The 21,265-nt window shown below is 36.6% G+C and overlaps 2 pseudogenes; one reads left to right on the top strand and one right to left on the bottom strand.

Annotated features, from left to right (window-relative positions):
• Positions 1-201: 201 nt before the first annotated feature.
• LOC140516287 (fructose-bisphosphate aldolase A pseudogene) lies at positions 202-1,264 on the bottom strand (annotated as a pseudogene).
• Positions 1,265-18,648: 17,384 nt separating this feature from the next.
• Positions 18,649-19,857, top strand: LOC140516286 (N-acetyllactosaminide beta-1,3-N-acetylglucosaminyltransferase 2-like; annotated as a pseudogene).
• Positions 19,858-21,265: the final 1,408 nt, after the last annotated feature.

Below are 21,265 nucleotides of genomic sequence, written 5' to 3'. Positions count from 1 at the left end.
TTAAATAGTTTCTTTAATGGAAAAAGTGAGCTGAGGAGAGTGTCACTAGATTCACCAGAGAGTAACAATACCATATAGATTACAAGTGATGAGAGAGATCACAGAGCTCTGGGATCTCAGCCTCTTCCTGGACTATGAGGGTTGACCTGGAGTGTTAGGCGTGTGCAGGTGGAAGACCTTGACTTAAGTTCATAGACATGGTTAGAGACAGAGAGACGCTCTGGCTGCAACTCCTGACTTTCCATTTAGAGTATACTTGCCTTGAGCAGCTTGAGTTAGCCGTGACCCATTTAATGCATTCCTTTTGAGCAGCCTGAACATTTTCCTTCTTTCTACCCCAGGTCTTGAGGGCACATGCCTGCAGGGCTTGGCTGTAAGAAAAGGTCAGGGCCCATGGCTTATGCAAGGGACAGCTATTGATGGCATCGAGGCATCCTCTTCACTCTTGACCCCCAGAGAGGAAGGCGATACCAGTGACTGCAGGAGGCACAGTTTGGCAAAGGGTAGTTACAGTTGCCATTGTGATCTACTCGTGAATATTTCTGGGTACAGGCATGGCCAGAGGTGACCATGTAAGGCTTCAGCAAGGTCCCTTCCAGATAGACATGATGGTCACTCAGAACTTTGCAGATAGCAACCAGGACATTCTCAGTGATGTACTGACAACACTTCAGATCATGTTCTCCATCAGGGAGGATCTCTGGCTCCAGGATGGGGACAATGCCATTATGCTGGTAAATGTTAGTATATCAGGCCAGCACATTGGTATTTGCCATGATGGCAGGTGGGAAAGAGATTTTTATCCCTAATCTTCAGTACACAATGCCACTTGGCAAAGTCAGCTCCATCCTTCTGATACTGGGCATAGCATTCACTCAGCCCATCCAGACCTTGGGTGATAGTCTTGTCATTGGTCCCTGCCAGGGCCACTACATCTTTGTCCACGTTGATGCTCACAATGCCACTCTTATCCTTTATGACTTTGAGAAAGGGACAACCATCATCAGCTTTCTGGTAGAGTGTCTCATGGGAAAGCATAATACCTCCAATACAGGAGTTCACTTGATCATCTGCAGTCAGAAGTGACTGCCTATAGAGGTGTAGATTTTCCTCTCTGTTCTCAGTTCCAGTGGACTGCAGTCACTTTGCAATGCTACTGTGGACTGAACTGCAGCCAAGATTCCCTTGTCTAGAGCAACAATTTGGTGAGCTATATCAGTTCTTTCTTGTGCTCTGGTATCAGTTCTGGGTATTGGCAAGGCATGTTTTCCTTGACTGTGCTTGTAGTTTCTGGCAGAAAGCAGACCGCTTATGGTCAAGAATGGAGCTTCCACCTGGCACCTTCTTGTTTTAAAATGACCTACTGTAGGTCAATATTTGGGTCAAATAGCAATATATATATATATATACATATATGTGTGTATATATGTATTATATATGTATATATGTGTGTGTATCTATCTATCTATCTATCTATCTATCTATCTATCTATCTATCTATCTATGAGAATGAATCCTTGCCATTTATGACATTATCTATCTAAGGCCAATTCAGAGCCTTTCATTCATATTCTCAGAAATCACCTACCAATCAAACAGTATGGTTTTCAGGACATTCCAAAATCTGCCTTTTGGGGTCTCAGGGCACTTGATTCTCTGATATCCCTTCCTCAAAGTGCTTTCCTACCTTTTTTGTTCTCTTCACCATAGCTATAAAGTCCCCTGTTTTGGATAACTTTCCATTCTCAGATCCTGAACATCTCCCACTCTCCAACTTGTAGTCAAGGAATGTTCCCCTTCATAAAAGGATTTGTTCTGTAAAACTTAGACTCAGTCAAAAGGCTGTATCCAAGGACCTAGAGGCCATATGTAACCTCAAGGCCACAGGCTCCCCATCCCTCAGTCTGTCTGAGCAATGACACTATAGATTTGGCAGCCTAGTCAAGCAAAAGATTCTGGATTCAAAGTTTCCATCATGCCCAAATAGTCTGGGTTCCAGGGGCCCTCCATGATCATCTATTCTGGCTATACTTTCCACTCTGCATTGGTGCATTAAGAGGTAGGATTCAATTTCTAGTTTTAGATGGGGGGGGTGGTTAGGCTGGCCTGCAAATTGACAGCAATCCCATTAAATTCTTTGAAAAGTTTGGTTGAAAAAAGAACAGCTTTTTGCTTTGGTTTTAGTTTATTTTTTCTTATCCATCACCAATGGTCAGTAGAAGTTATATTGGAATGAGTGATCACCCCAGCAATCAGCATTGCGTGGGAACTGACTACCCAGATATTCTGTGCTCTATAGACGTTCCAAGTCATAACATTTTTGGTTCCAAAGATGCACCATCCTCTGATGTATAAATTTCATTTTTAAAAGTTTTTAATGGATTTTTATTACATTGTGTGTAATAACTTGAGATACCATGACCTGGAAGCATTAGTTCTGTCTCTTGTAAGGCTTTGGGAATTAACACCTAAGGTTTTTTTTTTTTCTAAAATACTCTATATTCATTATCCATAATAATTACATCAGTTACATTCTTTATCAAAGAAGGATCTTCATCAAATTGTATTTATTTTGTGGTGCTTATATATTACTTTGAGGCTTTGTTAACTAGCCAAAAAACTAAAAGAACTTGCACCAGACCTTAGTATGCTATACGTTATTTGCCTAGAAGTGGAAGGGTTTTTTGCCCACTAGGAATACATTTAAAGTAGTCCTTGAAATTGATGACATTTTACATTCAAAGGCCCTTTCTATAGCATATCATTTTAGGTTCTCAGAGCCCTCAGAACTATGGCATATGGAAAAATTTGAGGACATGGCAGTTCTGACTTTGATGTTCCCTCCTGGATCAGATAATCCTTCATCTCGAGACTCTCCTCAATCTCTTATTCTCTTCTCCAAGGTTCTTCCCAAGAGGAGAAATTGTCTTTTCTAAAATCCCATTTCTTCAGACAGTTTTCCTCTCCTACCTCTGAATATTTCCCACTTTCTCTCTTCTAACCCTTCTCCAAACTTACATTCCTGCTTCTTTAACCTCACCCAACTTCAGATTCTAGGAGTGTATATTTTACAGTTATATTCAGGATATATTCAGGACTGTATGTTAACAGCAACTCAGGTATTTCAGGCTGCAAGTTGAAGACCAGTTCAAGAATTCTGGCTTCCCAATCCATTCCTAAATGTTCCATTCATGGGGACTCGCTGCCATGCTTGGAAATTCTCCATTTTAGACTCTAACCTTAGACCAGCTTGCCTGCTCTAATGGAATCTGGAAGTCAAGACATTGAGTTTTCTAAAGACTTTTACAGATATGAGATTCTCATGTCTAAAGGAGCACCCCCTGAGATCTTTCAGGTTTACTTGGACTTTCTCAGCTTCACTTTATTTTTTTTCTTTTAACAACACACTTGAGTCTTAGCTACTGATTTCTAAACACACGTCTCCCATTATGTCTTCATTTTGTAAATATGATTTTAATTATAAAAATTTTTATTTTATTTATAAGTCTTTATTTATAACACTATTTTTAAAGCCCAAAATACTCAACGTCCATTATCACTCCAGCTGCAAATAGTTATCTTTATCAATGAAGGAGTTGCAGAGATTGCAGTGGTTTTAGTGTACAGATATTTGGTGTTTCTGAGCTGCAATATAATAGATATTGTTTTCATCATACTTTTAAGGCTCTGTGGTTTTTTAATTTTTTTAATTTTTGCATCACCAGTGTACACTAAAATTTAAGTTGGAATTTATGTTTGATCACATAAGAAAAATCTACCTTCACTTTGTGCAAATTATTTATAACAAATCAATATTTTGTTCAGTTTATAATAATACATCCTTGCCATTTTTGACATTTTGCATTCTAAGGCCCATTCAGAGCTAATAATTTCTGTTCTCAAAGATCACATAGGAATCAAATGTGTTGATTTTCTGCACATTTTAAGATCTGTCCTTTGGAATCACAGGGCCCTCAATGCTAAGATATCTTCATCAGTGCTAATTCTCTTCTACTTCCTTCCTTCTCAAACCATGCCTACACCAAGCTATAAGCTAAACTCCTCTATTTCTTAAAATTTCCACTCTTAAACCCTGAATCATTCCAACTCTCCTTCTCATTCCTTTCAACACTGACATTAAAAATTTCACAGCCAAATCAAGCTCATGATTCTGGATTCAAAGTTTTCCTCAAGCCCGCAGTCTGGGTTCCAGTGCTATCCATGATCACATATTCTGGCTTCACTTTCCAGTCCCTGTTGGTACATGCAAAAGGAGAATTTAATTCCTACCTCAGTTATTCTATGTCTCTGCTCACAAGCACTTCGAACTTTCCCCCTTGAAAGTTACTGGATGCCTAAACCTTTAGTGTTCTAGGGACCATCGAAGACATGACATTTTTGGGTGTAAAGCCATATCTAGATAATTTGTGTCAAGTTATAACTTTTTATTTTATTTTTATTATGATGTATATGGTCTTACTGATACAATAACCTGGAAATAGAAGTCTTATTTCTTAAGAGCTCTCTATAATAAACATCTTTTTATCTGTCCAAAATTCATTTTTATTAATAGTAACAGAAACAAGAGTCTTTACTAAAGAAGGAAATACATGCCCCTTTCTTTGTTTTGATGTGTTGTGTTGTGTTTTACAGGCATTTTTTTGCTATCCAAAAAATAAAAGGTCATCTCACCAAACCATTTTGGTAAGAGGGGGTTTTGTTTTTTTAGTTTTATTATTTTTCTTATACACCACTGGTGCCTAATAAAAATTATACTGGAATTAATGAGTGATCTCATATTAAAAAATCATATTAAAAATTCCTTTTAATTTTAAAAACTAGTTTAAAAGGGTTAATCATCAAGCCCACACAGTATATACAAGAAAATAAGTTGTGAGCTGTGAGATTTTCCACTCTGATGCCCCTTCCCTAGCAGATGATTTCTGTTCTATAGCATACAGGGTTTTGGAGTTCACTGCAAGACTTGACCTTTACTACCCTAAGGGCTCTCTTTGCTCTAAGATGTCCTCTTTTATAAGCACTGTTAGCTATCTCATTTTCGTCTCCATGGCAACTGCCAGGCCTGGCACTCTGTGTGTACAAATCCTCCTTTTACAAAAAATGCCTATTCCCAGACGCCATATCTCTCCCCTTCTCTCTTTTCTAGATGCTCACAATTCTGGTCTTGCAGATTCCACGGTCCCATCCAGCCGATCATCCCGAATTTCAAATTTCCTTCAAACTTGTACACTTGATGTGTCATGAGCAATCCCACATCTCATAGTCTCCCTCCGCTTTTCACTCAAAATCTAGACATTCAGAGTCAGGACTTCTACCCTAGCTAGGAAATTCTGTTTTCTAAGCAACAGAACCCCTCAAACATATATCCTGGAAAGATCTCAGAAGTCCTGATATTCAGTGTTCCAAGAGGCTACCAAGAACTGATGTTTTGGAATATAAGGCTGTACTATGATCCTATGATTCATAAGGATTGTTTCATTTTATTTTTATTGGATAATTATTACAATGCACATTAAATTTATCACATAGTTAAAAAAACTAATGAGTATCTCTTTTAAATCCTTAGCTTGCAACACAGTATTTATCTTCATCTGGAAAACATTTTTCACCACTTAGAATATACTTAAAGCTATCCTTGAAATTTATAACATTTCGCATTTGAAGATCCATTCCCCAGTAGATGATGTAGGTTCTAAGAGCTCTCAGAGCTATGGCATAGGGAAAATTTGAGGACCATCCTGTCTTGAAGTTTTGTTTTCTATCCTGGATCAGATATTCCTTCTTTTAAAGTCCCTCCTCAATTTTTCATTCTCTTCTCAAAGGTTCCTCCTAGACATGTTCTAAAATCCCATTTCTTCAGAAAATTTTCCTCATCAGCCTCTCAATATCTCCCACTCTCTCTGTTCTAGTCAGTCTCCAAAGTGATATTCCTGTTTCTACAGCCTCTTCTAGCTCAGGATTCTAGTTTGTATATTTCAGGATATATTCAGGATTGCATATTTCCATCAAGCTCAGATGTTCCAGGTTCCAAGGAGTAGACCTTTGGAAGAATTCTGTCTTCACAATGCACTCCTAATTTTTCCATTTGAAGAATTCATTGCTATGCTGAAAATTCCGTATTCTTAGCTCTACCCTACCACCATCTTGTCTGCTTTAATGGTACCTGGAAGCCCAGACATTAAGTTTTCTAAGGAACTTTATAGATAAGAGATTTTCATGTCTAAAGGAATATCCACCTAAAATCTCTAAGGTTTATTTGGGCATTTTTCTGCTTCAGTTATTTTTATTCTTGTATTTTATCAATTCATTTGAGTCTTAGATATAAACCCTTTTGTTACTGCGGTTGAAGACAGGTGGTGCTGTTGTTCTTTGAGAATTTTTTGTTTATTTTTCTGATTCATCACTAATGTGCAACTAAAATTATATAGGCACAAATCAATGATTTCCTGTAAAAAATCGACTTTCCTATTCCTTTTTGAAGCCCAGTCCATATAAACATGAAAATGAATCTTTGCTGTTTATGAGATTTTCTATCCTAAGGCCCCTTCCCCATCAAGTGATGGCTACTGTCTGAACCCCACCCCCTAACCTAGAGCATACAGGAGTTTGGAATTTAGTCTAACATCTGACCTTTGCTGTGCTAAGGGCTCTCTTTGCTTTCAGGTCCCCCCTTCTTGGGGTAATGCTGCTCTCTCATTTTTGTTCCCATGACAACTCCCAGGCCTGACTTTGGGGTTTGAAAGTTGTTTTTTGGGGGGCCATAGAAGTAAAAGTATTTTTGTCATACCTTTGAGGCTTAGTTCTTAAGGATGTCAGATATTTTTTTTCTTTTTTGCATCACTAATGCTTCCTAAACATTAAATTCAAGTTTAGGTTTGATCTCATAAGAACAATCCACCTTCTTTCTTTTAGTGACATGATCTAAAACAGGACAATATTTGGGCCAGGTAATATCTGAGAATATATCTGACATTTCTGACATTTTCCATTCATAAGCTCATTCAGAGCTAATCGTTTCTGTACTCAGAGGACACCTGGCAACCAAACATGATGCTTTTCTAGACATTCCAAGACCTGCCCTTTGGGCTCTCAGGGCATTTTCTACTCTGATATCCCTTCCTGAAAGTGCTCTTCTCCCTCCTTCCTTCTCTTCTCCATGGTTATAGCCTGCTATATTTTAAAGCCCTCAAGTTTCTGACAATTTCCGTTCTCTGCTCCTGAATATGTCCCACTCCCCCTTTTAGTCCCTCTTAGAAATGACATTGGAGATTCAGTAGCCAAGTCACGCTCAGGATTCTAGATTCATTTTCCCTCAAGTCCACACCATCTGGGTTCCAGTGCCCTCCATGATCACTTGTTCTAGCTTTTCTTTGCACACCAGATTGAGACATTCAGAGACAGGGTTAACTAGTAGTTTGGAAATTTTCTATGGGTGCTCTCAGCTACTTCCAATATTCCCACATGAAAAGTACATGGAAACCCTAGACCTTTAGAATTCTAGGGAACATATGAGACATGATGTTTTGGTTCTAAAGCCATATCAAGAGAACTTGTGTCAAATTCTTCTTTTTAATGTTATTATTTGAATTATTATTACAATGTTCATTAGGAGTAGTGGATAGAGCACCAGTGCGGGAGTCAGGAGAATCTGAGTTCAAATCTCACCTCAGACACTTGACACTCACTAGCTGTGTGACGTTGGGCAAGTCACTTTACCCCAACTGCCTCATCCTGGTTCATCTCCAGTCATCCTGATGAATATCTGGTCACTGGATTCAGATGGCTCTGGAGGAGAAGTGAGGCTGGTGACCTGCACAGCCCTCCCTCACTCAAAACAATCATGTCATTATTTCTCTGATGGCATGGTCTTCTTCAGCAACAAAGGATGAACACACATACTGACTGACAAATATAAGTACATTTGAGTTTTAAATATACACGGCTTGACAAATATGAGTTGTCTTTGCTTATAATCCATTATTACATAATGGCATTTTCTAATGCCTAAAAATATAGAATATTCATTAGTATTACTATTACTACTATTAATAGTAATCTTTATCAATGAAGCAATTGAAGAGGATTGCATTAGTTTTAGCGTACAGATATTTGGGTTTGCAGGGTGTGTTTCGGTGGCCATAAAATAGTACTTTCACCATACTTCAAAGTGCTCTTCTGCCTCCTTCCTTCTCTTCACCATGGCTACAGCATCCTATGTGCTAAAAGCCTCAAGTTTCTGACAACTTCTGAGCATCTCCCACTCTACCCCTTCTAATTCCTTTGAAAAAGGAAATTAGAGATTTGATAGCCTAGTCAAGCTCAGTATTCTGGATTCAGAGCTTCCATCAAACCCACACAGTCTGGATTCCAGAGCCCTCCATGATCACATGTTCTGGTTTCACTTTCCACTCCACAATGAGACATTCAGAGGCAGGACTTTTTTTTACTAGTTTGGACATTTTCTATGGGTGCTCTCAACTACTTCCAATATTCCTACATGAGAAGTCCTGAAAAACCTAGACCTTTAGAATTCTAGGGAACATACAAGACACGAATTTTTGCTTGTAAAGCCATATCAAGAAAGCTTGTGTCAAGTTATGTTTATTTTATTATTTGAATTATTATAACAATGTACATTGATCCAACCCATATGATGACTTCAAAATAGAAGTCTTCTCTCTATAAAGGTCTGTATACTGAACATCTGGGGATTTTTAGTCAAAAATTACTTGATATTCATTTATGTAAATAGTAATAGAATAGCAGTATTTACTAAGGAAATACATGTAACTGCATTTGCTTTGTTTTGCACATCTTGTGATTTTGAAGGGGTTTTTTGCTAGCCAAAAAATTGACAATAATCTCACCAAACACTTTTGTGTGATTGAAGAAATTATGATTGAAGAAATGAGATTTTTGGTTTGTGTTTTTTAGTTTCTTTTTTAGTTTTTATTATATATCACTGATGCGAAATAAAAATTATATTGGAATAAATGAATGATCTACAAAAATCTAACTTTTATTTTATTTATTTACATTCTATTTCTTATATTTCAAATTAATTAAAAATTTCCAACATTTGGCCCACTGAGTATATAAATGAAAAATAAATAATCCATATGATTTCTGAGATTTTCCTCCCTAAGACCCCTTTACCAGTTGATGATCCCTTTTCTCTGAACCCTTCCACCCATAGCATATAGGGAATTGGAGATCACTGCAAGAGGCCACATTTTCTGCCCAAAGCACTCCCTTTGTTCTGAGTTCCCTCTTCTCTGGTCCCTGCTGCTCTTTCATTTTCATCTCCATGGCAACTCTCAGACCTGACTCTGTGCGCTCACATCCTCCTGTTTCTGAAAATTTCCATTCACAACTCTCCAGCTCTGCCCCCTCCCCTCTCTAGACCCTCAAACTTCTGACTTTGCACGTGCTATAGCCTCATCCAGCTCACAATCTTGAAAATTATTTATAAGGATATTTCTTTTTTATTGGATAATTATTACAATGTACATGCATCTTAAAAATTTTCAAAGTGATCCCAGGTCTGTTATAAGTCCTCTGCATGCTACACATTTCTTTTATTACCCAAACACGCTCTGCTTTCATTTTGCTTGTTAGTTATGTCACTAGTAGTCTGGACTAAGGGAGAACATATAGGGAATTACATTTGCTATTGATGTTTAAATGTTTTCAGTTTGGGGATATTTTGTGGCTTGTAAGAAAATAGTACTTTAACTAAACTTTTACTTATGTGGTGAATTCATAATTTGTTTCAAAGCATGCTTACTACAAAATATTAAGTAAATTGTTGGAAAGGATTGAAATCCTAGGCAAAATCCTCTTCCCTCTGCTTTTTGAAATTTCCTACAACTGGCTAATATTTTGGCTCATGTAGAATATAGATGAAAATAAATATTTTCCATTTATTATATTTTCTATTGTAAGGCCCTTACCAGAGTAGATACTGATACATGTTCTCACAGAGCTTCCAGCAATTCGAAAGTTTGACCTTTTCTGTTCTAAGGTTTTGCTTTGCTCTCCTATCCCCACACTAAAGTGGGATGAACATTCAGAGTTAAGACTTATACCTAGCTAGAACGTTTGGTAAACCAAATTTTAGCTACCTCCAAATGTCTCTATTGAATGTGAACTCATAGCCCAGGCATTATGTATCCAGAGGACATTCTAAGACATGGAATCCAAGGAAACACCCTCCTGTCATCTATAAATTTAATTTTAAGAGTTTTTAATGAATTTTATTACACTGTACCTAATGACTTATAGATATGATCTGGAAACATTAGTTCTGTCTTCTGAGACCTTAAGAATTAAAACCTAGGTTTTCTTTTTGCTCAAAAACATTCTGTATTCTTTATCAATAATAAGTCTATTATTGGCAGACTTTCTCAAAGAAAGATCTTTGTGGGATTGCATTTGTTTCATAGAGATGTATATTACTTTCCCTGGGAATATTTTAGCTAGCCAAAAAAATTATTACTACTTTCAGCAAAACGTTTTTACTGTGTGGTGGAAGATATAAAAAATGTTTTTGAGCATTGCAAGGGTATAATATAGAGTAAATTGAAATCAATGACTGATCTCTCCTAGAAATTCTCAATTCTCCTACTTTGTTTACTTCTAACTTTATATAACTTAGAACTTATTTTTGCCCACTAAGAATATATTTGAAGTAATCCTTGTAATTGATGATATTTTGCCTTCAAAAGTCCATTCTACAGAAGATGCATTAGGTTCTAAGAGCTCTCAGAGCTACGTATGACATGTGGAAAATTTGATGACACACCAGTCCTGATCTTTACTGTTCTCTCCTGAATCAGATACTCCTTGCTCTAGAGGCTCTTTACAATCTCATTCTCTTCTCTAAGGCTCCTCCGAGACCTGCCATTGTCTGTTCTTAAATCCCTTTTCTTCAGACAGTTTCCCTCATCAGCCTTTGAACATTTCCCTGCCTCTCTCTTCTGGTCCTTCCCCAGACAGTTTTGTTTCTACAACCTCATCCTTTCCAGGATTCTTGGATTATATATCTCAGAATTCTATTCAGGATTGTATATTTTCAGAAAGCTCAGATAGTCGAGATTCAAAGTAAAAGCCCTATTCAAGAATTCTGTCTTCACAATCCGTTCCTAACTCTTCCATGTAGAGAACTTTCTGGCATGCTTGAAAATTCTGTATTCTAAATTCCAGCCTACTACTTACTTGCCCACTTTAATGGTATTTAGAAGTGCAACATTCAGTTGTCTAAGGACCTTTAAAGACATGAGATTCTCATGTGTAAAGGAACACGCTCCTGAGATCTGTAATGTTTGTGTGGCCTTTTTCTGCTTCGGTTTATTTTATTGTGTTATTTTACCAAAGTTTTTGAGTCTTACATATATACTGATTTCTAAACTTAAGTTTCTCCCATTAAAATTCCATTTTTTTCTTTTCCTTTTTTAATTCAATCATGGGCTTGAACATTAGCAAGCACAGGCATTTCAATATATGATAAAGAACAAAAATTAGGCCTTCATAAGAAACTGAACAGTTATGTGCAGCTTGTTTGTTTTCCTCAGGTCAAATCCCAGCTGTCATTATCTTTTATTTTTATTTTATTTATTTCATTTTTAATGCATAATTTATTTTTCAGTTAATATTCACTTTCACAAGAATTTGAATTCTAAATTTTCTCCCTATCTTTCCCCACCCACACCCCAGGACAGCATGCACCCCATCCATCCCTTCCTCCAGTCTGTCCTCCCTTCTATTACCCACCCTTCTGCCATCCCCCTTCCCCTCTATTTTCCTGCAGGGCAAAGCAGTTTTCTATACTCCATTGCCTGTATAGCTTAATTTCCAGTTGCATGCTAAAACAATTTTTAACATTCGTTCTTAAAGCTTTGAGTTCCAGGCTGTACGAACATGGTTCCCACAGTAACAGGGTCGAGCGGGAAGCCCTAGCTGATCTGAAGCTGCAGACGTGCTGCAGATTCTCAAACACATCAGCTCAGGACGGGAGTCCAATGGAACCGAAGGAGAGAGAAGCACAGAACCCCAGGTAATTGCAGCAGCCACTCCTGAGGCTATCAGCCCTCAGATTAAATGTATATAAGTCACCTACTTGAACTTCTAGGAGCCAAGATAGCAGAGTGATTTGTAATTGCTATCTCCCTCCCCTTGTGGACCAAAGAATATTTCCTCAGGAAAAATCCTGAAACAGTGGGATCAGGCGAAGGGGTTAACAGTCTCTTAGATCGTGAGGCTAGGAAAATCACTAAGGAGGGTCCTTCTTGCTGTGGCTGAAGGGGGCCAATGGAGGACCAGGGCTGTCCCAGACAACCCCACCACAGCAAACCGGGAGGAGATCCTGAGCCCCCAGGGGGTGGAGCCCACATTCACCAACACCAGGACCCCAGACGTTCCTCAATGCCCCAGGTGAATCAGGAAGACACTAGCACAGACTGGTTCACCAACTGTTGAGTTTGCCTGTGCTCTAACTCAGCAGAAGAGACCTCCTGTGGCCAAACCACCCCTCCCCCACACTTAATGCAGCTAGCTCCAGGGTGACTCTGGGAAACCCAGAAAGACTTCACCTGGCCTCTTCTTTCAGATACCAAATAGCTCAGCACCAAGTAAGCTGCAGTATTTTAGCTTCCAGCTAAAAGCATCAGAGGTCACAACATACAAAGCCTCAAAGTCAAGGAACAATAATGTGGGACAGAGCCCTGTGTGCCCCAGAAGCAGAGACCTACTTGAAAAGCCAGGAAAAGCATGATCATCATGAGTAAGAAGAAAAGCAGAAAAGACCATAGAATCTTTTTATGGGGACAAGGACCAAAACACGAATACCAAAAAGGTCAGCATTGAGAATGTACTCCCATCTGAAACTTCAGAAGGGAATATGAACTGGTCTCAAGATCAGAGAGCATTCTTGGAATAGCTCAGGAAGGTATTTAAAAGCCAAATTAGAGAAATAGAAGAAAAACTGGCCAATGATTTTAAAAATATGAAAAAAGAATTCACTGAAGAGAATAACAGCTCCTTAAAAAGGAAAATTGGACAGATGGAAAAGGAAGAACAAAACCTAACTGGGAAAATTGGACAATGGAAAAGGAAGTACAAAAAATTAACTGGTTGAAAATAACTCTTAAAAAGGAACAATTGGATTTATGGAAAAGGAGATGCAAAAGTTAACTGAAAAAAACAATTTGATAAAAATTAGAATTGGGCAAGTAGAAGCTAATAACTCTATGAAACATCAAAAAGTCAAACAGAATCTGAAGAATGAAAAGATAGAAGAAAATTCAAAATATCTAATTGGAAAAACAACTGACTTGGAAAAGAGATCCAGGAGAGAAAATGTAAGAATTATTGGTCTACGAGAAAGCAATGATGGAAAAAAAGACACTGGGCAATATCTTCCAAGAAATAATCAAGGAAAACTTCCCAGAAGTGCTAGATCCAGAGGGCAAAATAGTCATCAAAAGAATCCACTGTTCACCTCCTGAAAGGAATCCCAAACTAAAAACACCAAGGAATATTATTGCCAAATTCCATAACTGTCAAGTGAAGGAGAAAATACTGCAGGCAGCCAGAAAGAAACAATCCCAATATCGAGGACCTACAGTCAGGATCACACAAGAAGTGACAGATTCTACATTGAAAGATTGAAGGGATTGGAATATGATATTCTGTAAGGCAAAGGAACTGGGACTACAACTAAGGATCAATTACAGCAAAGTTGAGCATAATGTTTCAGGCAAGGAGATGGACACTCAATGAACTAAGGGATTTCTAGACCTTCCTGATGGAAAGGCCATAGCTCAATAGAAAATTCGATCTTCAAACACAGTTCTAAAGAGAGGCACAAAAAAGTAAACAGGGGAGAAAAATCTTGTTATTCAATATGGACAAACTGTTTACATTCTTATAAGAGAAGATGATACTTGTTAATCTTGAGAATTGTATATTTATTATGATATATAAAAGGATAGATAGAGGGAGCAGCTATAAGGTAAAGCATGTGATGATAAAAATGTGATTTAAGGATGCGGAGGGATTGTAATGGGAGATGTGAAAAGGAGAAGGCAGAAAAAGGTAAATTACATCACAGGAAGAGGCACAAAAATATATTACATTAGATGGAAAGAGGGGAGGGAGATGAGTATTGTCTGAGATTTACTCTCATCTGATTTGGTTCAAGGAGGGAATGACAAACTCAGTTAAGTATAGAAATATAGCTATATAAGTAGTAGGAGGGGAAGAAGAAAGAAAAGGGAGGTGAAGCTAAAAGGGAGGGAAGAAGTAATAAGGGATAAGGGGAGTAAAAGGGAGGGGGGCAGAAAGAAGGGAGGGAAGACTGAGGGATGTGGTGGTCAAAAATTAAAACTATTGAGAAGGGGAAGGGAGAACTAAAAGCATAAACGGGGGCATAGAGCATGGAGGGAATGACACAGATAGTAATCATAACTGTGAATGTGAATGGGATGAACTCTCCCATAAAAGGGAGATGGATAACAGAATGGATTAAAAACCATAATCCAACAATATATTGTTTACAATAAACATATTTGAAATGGAGGCATACATAGAGGGAAAAGGTAAAAGGTTGGAGCAGAACATATTGTGCTTCAGCTAATGTAAAAAAGCAGGGACAGCAATCCTAATCTCAGACAAAGCAAACGCAGAAATAGACCTAATCAAAAGAAATAAGGAAGGAAACTATATTCTGCTAAAAGGCACCATAGACAACAAAACAATTTCATTACTAAACATATGCTCCAAGTGGTATAGCATCCAAATTCTTAGAGGAGAAGTTGAGGGAGTTACAGGAAGAAATATACAAGCAAAACTATACTAGTGGGGGACCTTAACTTCCCCTTCTCTGAACTTGATAAATCTAACCTCAAAATAAGCAAGGAACAAGTTAAGGAGGTGAATATAACTCTGGATAAGGTAGATATGATAGATCTCTGGAGAAAATGGAATGAGGATAGAAAGGAATATACCTTTTTCTCAGTGATACATGGCACATATACAAAAATTGACCATGTATTAGAGCTTAGAAACCTCACAATCCAGTGCTGAAAGGCAGAGATAGGCAATATATCCTTCTCAAATCATAATGCAATTAAAATTACATGTAACAAAAGGCCATGGAAAGATAGACCAAAAATCAATTGGAAACTAAATAATCTAATCTTAAAGAAGGAGTGGGTTAAACAAGAAATCATAGAAACAATCAACAACATCATTCAAGAGAATTACAATTATGAGATAACCTACCAGATCATATAGGATGCTGCAACAGCAGTTCTGAGGGGAAGTTTTATATCTTTGAATGCCTGCATGAATAAAATAGAGAAAGAGGAGATCAATGAATTGGGCATGCAGCTGAAAAAGCTAGAAAAAGAACAAGTTGAAAATCCCCAAGTAAATACCAAATTAGAAATACTGAAAACCAAAGTAGAGAATAATATAAAATTGAAACTATTGAACTAATAAATAAAACTAACAGTTGGTTTTATGAAAAAAACCAATAAAATTGATAAACCTTTGGTCAATTTGATTAAGAAAAAGAAGAAAAGCAAATTATTAGTATCAAAAATGAAAAGGGTGAACTAACTTCCAATGAGGAGGTAATTAAAACAATAGTTAGAAATTACTTTGCCCAACTGTATGCCCATAAATTTGAAAATCTAAATGAAAATAAATAAGTTATCCAGATTAACAGAAGAGGAAGTTGAATACTTAAATAGCCCCATATCAGAAAAAGAAATTGAACAAGGCATCAGTGAACTCCCTAGGAAAAAATCTCCAGGGCCAGATGGATTTAAAAGTGAATTCTATCAAACATTTAATGAACAGTTAATTGCAATACTATATAAACTATTTGGGAAAATTGCTGAAGGAGTCTTACCAAATTCTTTTTATGATACAAATATGGTTCTGATACCAAACCAGGAAGAGCCAAAACAGAGAATGAAAATTATAGACCAATTTCTCTAATGAATATAGATGCAAAAATTTTAAATAAGATATTAACAAAAATAATACAGCAACTTACCATGAGAATAATACATTATGATCAGGTAGAATTTATACCAGGTATGCAGGGCTGTTTCAATATTAGGAAAACTATTAGCATTATCGATCATATCAACAACAAAACTAAGAGAAACCACATGTTTATCTCCATAGATACAGAAAAATGTTTTGACATAATACAATATCCATTCCTACTAAAAACTCTTGAGAGCATAGGAATAAATGGAACTTTCCACAAAATAATAAACAGAATCTGCCCAAAACCATCAGCAAGCATTATATGCAATGGTGATAAGCTAGATGCATTTCCAATAAGATCAGGGGTGAAACAAGGATGTTCATCATCACCACTGTTATTTAGTATGGTATTAGAAATGCCAGATGCAGCAATGAGAATAAAAAGAAATCGAAGGAATTAGAATGGCAAAGAAGAAACTAAGTTATCATCACTCCTTGCAGATGATATGATGATATACTTAGGGAATCCCAGAGAATCAAGTAAAAAACTACTTGAAATAATAAACAACTTTAGCAAAGTTGCACGTTACAAAATAAACCCACATATATCATCTGCATTTCTATATATTAGTAACAAGGCTCAACAGCAAGAGATAGAAAGAGAAATGCCATTTAAAGCTATGATAGACACTATAAAATATCTGGGAGTCTACCTGCCAAAACAACCCTGGAGAACTATATGAACACAATTACAAAACACTTTTGACACAAATAAAGTCAGATCTAAGTAAGTGGAAAAACATCAGTTGCTCATGGGTAGGTTGTGCCAATATAATAAAAATGGCAATCATGCCTAAATTAATTTACTTATTCAGTGCCATACCAATCAAACTACCAGATAATTATTTTTTAGAGCTAGAAAGAAATATCAAAATTCATCTGGAGGAACAAAAATTTCAGAATATCAAGGAAACTAAAGAAAAGAAATGCGAAGGAAGGTGGCCTAGCCCTACCAGATCTCAAATTGTATTATAACACAGCAATCATCAAAACCATTTGGTACTGGCTAGGAAACAGAGGGGTAGACCAGTAGAATATGTGTGGTACTCAAGACACTGTAGTCAATGAGTATAGTAGTTTACTGTTTGATAAACCAAAGGACCCCAGCTTCTGGGATAAGAACTCACATTTTGACAAAAATTACTGGGAAAACTGGGTAGTAGTGTGATGGAAACTGAGTATAGACAAATACCTGACACCATACACAAGAATAAAGTCCAAATGTATACATGATCTAGGTATAAAGATTGATACTATAAGCAAATTAGGGGAGCAAGGAGTAGTGTATTTGCCAGATTTATGGAGAATGGAGAAAATTTTAACCAATTGAGTTAGAAAACATTATGAAGTGCAAAATGGATAATTTTGATTACATTATAATGCAACCAAGATTAGGAGGGAAGCAGAAAACTGGGAAAGAATTTTTTGCAACTAGTGTCTGTGATTAAGGCCTCATTTCTAATATATATAGAGAACTGAGTCAAATGTACAAGAATACAAGTCATTTCCCAGTTGATAAGCAGTCAAAACAAGCAGTTTTCAGAGGAAGAAATTAAAGCTATCTATATGGTCATATAAAAAATGCTCTAAATTACTGTTGATTAGAGAGATACAAATCAAAACAACTCTGAGGTACCACATCACAACTATCAGACTGGCAAACATGACAAAACAGGAAGATGATAAATGTTGGAGAAGATGTGGCAGAGTTGGAACACTATTTCATTGTTAGTGGAGCTCTGAGCTGATCCAATCATTCTGGACAGTAGTTTGGAACTATGCCCAAAGTGCTGCAAAAATGTGCATACTCTGTGACCCAGCTATCTCACTTCTGGGACTGTATCTCAAAGAGATCATAGAAATAGGAAAAAGTCCCACATGTACAAAAATATTTATAGTAGCTGTCTTTGTGGTAGCCAAAAACTGGAAATCAAGGGGATGCCCATCAATTGAGGAATGGTTGAACAAATTGTGGTATATGAATGTAATGGAGTACTATTGTGCTATAAGAAATGATGAACAGGAAGACTTCAGAGAGGCCTGGAAAAACTTATATGAACTGATCCTGAGTGAAAGGAGCAGAACCAGAAGAATTTTGTACACTGCAACAACCAACGTGTGTGAGGAATTTTTCTGGTAGATTTAGTACTTCATTGCAATGCAAGGACTTAAAAAATTCACAGTGGAGTGTTGAGGCAAAACGCCTTCCACATCCAGAGAAAGAACTGTGGAACTGTATCACAGAATGAAACAGTCTATTTTTTTTTGTATTATGTTTTGTTTTTGTTTTGTTTTATAGTTTCTCCCATTCATTTTAATTCTTCTATGCAACATGACTAAGCTGAAAATGTATTTAATAGCAATGTATGTGTAGAACCTATATAAGATTGTACACTATCTCAGGGAGGGAGTGGAGAGGGTGGGAGAGGGAGGGGAAAAATCTGAGATATATGGAAGTGATTATAGAACACTGAAAACAAATAATTTAATAATAAAAGCTTTGAGTTCCATATTCTCCCCCTCCCTCCCTCCCTACCCTCATTGAGAAAACAAGTAATTCAATATATGCCATACATTTCGAGTGCAAATGTTCTTAATTCTTGTGAGCCAGACCAATTGGTGATATCAGCAATTAAGGATTTTGAAAACTTACCAGACAGATTTAAAGATTTTTTGCTTTATCTGAGATGTAGAAATTATTCATTACTGATAGACCAATAGGACAAGTGCAAGCAGAAACCTTTCCTTCTGCTAGCTATTAACTCCTTCATAACCCACTTTGATAGAAGACAAGCAATTCGAGAATCCTGGGGAAAAGAGACTAATTTTGGGAACCAAACCGTTGCAAGAGTCTTTTTATTGGGACAGAGTTCCCCTGAGGATCACTTTACTGACCTTTCAGATATATTGAAATTTGAGAGTGAGAAATACCATGACATTCTTATTGGAACTACAGAGATACTTTCTTCAACTTGACTCTGAAAGATGTACTGTTTCTGAAGTGGGTGAACAATTGTCCAGATGTCCAATTTGTTTTCAAGGGGGATGATGACGTTTTTGTAAATACTCATAAGATCCTAAATTACTTGAATAACATATTCAGGGAGAAAGCCAAAGACTTATTTATAGGTGATGTGATCAAAGATGCTATACCTCATCGAGAGAAAAAGATAAAGTACTATATCCCAGAAAGTATTTATGAAGGTGCCTACCCTCCTTACGCAGGAGGGGGTGCTTTTCTCTACTCTGGTAGTCTAGCCCTGAGACTGAACAAAGTATCTGAGCAGGTCCTTCTCTATCCCATTGATGACGTCTATACTGGCATGTGCCTTCAAAAACTTGGCCTCACTCCAGAAGAACACAAAGGTTTTAGAATATTTGATGTAGAATAAAAAAACAGGAAAAATATTTGCTCTTACATACATTTAATGTTAGTACATAACAGAAAACCACAAGAAATGATTAGGATTTGGTCCCAGCTTCAAAATCTTAACATAAATTGCTGAAATATGTGAAAGTAATATATGCATAAGAGAATATATCTTAAATATTTCCTAATTTTTCTCTCCTTAGTTTAGGTGTAATTTCTGTGCTTAGTGACTGGAATTGCTTCTTTTCTGGAATCTTTTTAGAAGCATTTAAACATTTCATAAAGTATTTTGGAAAGTGAGAATTTGCATGGTCATAATTCTTCATGGAAAGAAGGGTATGGAGATTTAGTTCTGCCCAGTGGTCATTATGTTAAAATGCTCTTGCCTTCTCACCTCAAAAATTTCCCAAATTTATAACTACTTGATTAGATTTATCTTTATTCTTATTCCCAAAAGTAATGGAATAATTGTTAATATATTTGTATTATTCAATACATTGGTTGATACAGATTTCTTAGGTAGAATTGTATCTGAGATGAAACAAATTTCATATTACAGAAACTTAAATTTAGGAATGATTTCTTTATTATTTCTGTCTTTGCTGCCACCCCACCAGTATTTTCTTGAGTCAATATGGCCCCCTAATTTTTCAAAATGAAGCTAACTTGCCTGAATGACAGTTCTGCCCTTAATCTTGACTTTTGAAAGCATCCGTAATAGCAAGAGTGGGGACACAAATTTTCTTGGTTTGGGGATGGTAGGCAGTATTATTAGAATATTATGTTTTAATTTTATATCTTAGATGGATGAAAAAAGTTGGCTCTTGCTAATCACATTTAAAAACTAGTCCCCATTCTCATTGGAAAGGGAAGATTATTGTACGCTAAGGGGTAATTGTTATTGTATTGTACTTAAGTACTTAAGATTGTTTGGTTTGTACTACTAAATGGTCCTATGGGTCTTGAGGGTAATTCTAGAAATTTCAGGTAATAACTTCAAGGAGGAAACCATTTCATGAATGTTTTGAACTCTGGAATTCTTTTCTTGCCATATTTTCCACATTGCTTGTATAAAATAATTTAATTTTTTTTAGTAACTGATTGCTGTGTCTATATGTAGAAATGCCTGTGTTTTTATTTATCTTTCATATTAATCAAAACCTTTTGTTAAATATATTTTGTGTAATATTTTATTTGCATACAGTGTTGTCCTTTAAATATTTAACTGGAGCGTGATATTTTTAAAAAATTAAGGTATAACATGTCAAATAAAACTAAATGTTATTTTTGAATTCAAAAAGTTGGTTTGCATGTAAACTACAAGATTTAACAACATCCTACCCAACTGTTGATTTATGCACATTATCTAGTATCTTATGTGATATTAAAGTACCATTTTTATGTTTATTCTTTCACTGAGAATTCTTATTCATTATAGATTATAGTTGATTATGTAAAAGAGTGGAAATAAAGTTATAGTGTATTAGAGAAAATATTAGGCAGTTTGATATAGTTTATACATGTGCTATCATGTAATAGTATTTCCATATTAGTCACAGTTGTCTTTCTCACTGGAAGCAGCAGTGGGACTTGGCAGCCCTCTGGGTGTCTGAGCAGCCTTTTAAGGATCGCACTGCTCACCTCCTGGTGTGATGAAGGTGGCTAGAAAAGGTGCCATAAAATTGTTTGCTTACCCAACGCTGACCTGATAACCACGGCAGGTAGGGAATCCCGTTCTGTGATCAAAACACAAAAATATGGACAAAATGTACAGAAAGGTCTGCCAAGATGATACCACTCACCATTGGCACA

This window comes from Notamacropus eugenii, chromosome X (assembly GCF_028372415.1).
Source record: "Notamacropus eugenii isolate mMacEug1 chromosome X, mMacEug1.pri_v2, whole genome shotgun sequence".
Classification (NCBI taxonomy): Eukaryota; Metazoa; Chordata; class Mammalia; order Diprotodontia; family Macropodidae; genus Notamacropus; species Notamacropus eugenii.
The sequence above is the reverse complement of the archived record's forward strand: the minus strand, read 5'-3'. Positions and strand labels throughout refer to the sequence as shown.